A 1,993-nucleotide genomic window follows, 5' to 3' on the forward strand; every position below is an offset into this window, starting at 1 on the left:
CGCGAGAAGCACAGTTGTACCACTCGGAAAGAGAAAAAAGTGAAGAAAAAGTGTGCTTCCGGCTCTGGCTTTTTCTATCAGTTTTTTCAGGGGTTTTCATAAAAAAAGTCATCGAAAACTATTAACATGGGATATATTTTTGAAGACCTCGACGTGAGAAATCCAACGGTGAAAATGGTTCGAGATTTAGACACATGGTTCAAAAGATAAAACATTCTGAAAAACAAATCTACAAAAAAAGGAAAAACTCCCAGATGCGACAAATGTCGCACAATCAGTCCCGTGAGAAGGTGAGAGTGACCTTTGCAAGGGGTACACCTCAATTAGTGACCTTGACAAAACTTACTTCTGGGTTTCCTATGTAGCGGTTGAAATTGGCTTGTGTATAGTCCAGTTTACTCATAGTGGACTATCAACCAGCTATCAACACCAAGAGGTCTTACGCCAGGGCTATGTGTCACATATACCAATTCCTATTAGGAATCGCCTTTACTGGGAGACTATCAGGCCAACCCAACACTATAGTGAGTGCGGTTTTTTCTTCTTTTTTTGTTTGTTTTCAGTTTTTCCACAGTTTGTACTGCGACTTTCCTCAGTTTTTCACAGTTTTCTAGTTTTTGTTTGCCTTCCCTTTTCCTTTTCTTTTTTTCTTCCATTTTCTGGGGTTTCCTGATTTTTTCCCTTTGGTTCTCACTTTTTCCCCCTTTTTTCAACATATATCTAATTATTTTTCATGTGCATTGTATATTTTTAGTATACTTCAGGAACATTTTATACATATTTAAATTTTTATAATGCATGATTAACATTTTAAAATATATTTTTTTGATGCCTACTTTTTTCCAAACATAGTATACATCTTTGGTATGCATCAAAAACAATTTTATATATACATTTAACATTTCAAAATACATGATTAACAACCTTTCAAATACTTTTTTGATATTTTTTTGAATACACGCTGTAACATTTTTTTTTATGTTACAAACCATTAGTTTTAAACAATGTAAACATTTTTATATATTGGATGATTTTTGTGAAAAAATCACAAATATACTGTTCGAAACATGTACATATTTTTTTTAATGTAACATACATTTATTTTGAATGGTACAATAAAAAGGTGAATTACACAAACAATTTTTCACATTGTATAGCATCCTTTTACAAATTCTACGCACATTTTTTGAAACACGTGAACATTTTTGTAATGCCACGTACAATTTATTTTTGAATAGTACAACAGTTCTTTAAAGGTTGACAAACACTTTTTATACTAAAATTTACTTTTTTAATGTGCAATGAACACTTTTAAAAAATTACTAGTTTTATTTGTTTAGGTGATATGTTTTTAGGTTTTCTAAAATACATAAAAAAGAAAAACATGCTTGACGTCAACGTGACGAGGCCACGCGATTACTGGGCGGGCCCAGTATCGGCTCCTTGCAAGCGACCCATGCATAGCAGTCGATGCAAGCAGCACATTGTCGTGCCCCCGAGGTCCTATGTGACACGTTAAGCTCCAAATTAAAATGGGGGCGCTTGCGTAGAGAAAAAGCGAGACGAAGGGCGGTGCATGATCGGCCCGGAAAGGAAAGCTCCCTACTCCACCGCACGCCTCAACTGTTTTGTAGGGCCACATGTCTACTTGCAACCTTTAAGGCCCAACCCGCACGGTTTCTGCTGTTGGATCATAATTTACTGGTGGGCCAAATCTTACTTATGGTTTTACTATGTAGAGGTTCAAATTGGCCTATGTATGGCCCAGTTTACTCAAGTGGACTATCAACTAGCTTTTTTTTATGCATGCACCCAAGCCTAAACACATATACCCCTAAAAAGACCAAGCCTAAATTCATTAGCGAGCACATCAGAATTGCAGTCAACAAAGATACTCCTTCAAATTTGAACTAAAACCACGACAATTATTATTGATTGGTGGGAGTACCAAGGACGACAACTATCCCGACCCAGCCATCCAACGCTCCAGCTT

The sequence above is a fragment of the Aegilops tauschii genome, chromosome 7 (genome assembly GCF_002575655.3).
Source record: "Aegilops tauschii subsp. strangulata cultivar AL8/78 chromosome 7, Aet v6.0, whole genome shotgun sequence".
Classification (NCBI taxonomy): Eukaryota; Viridiplantae; Streptophyta; class Magnoliopsida; order Poales; family Poaceae; genus Aegilops; species Aegilops tauschii.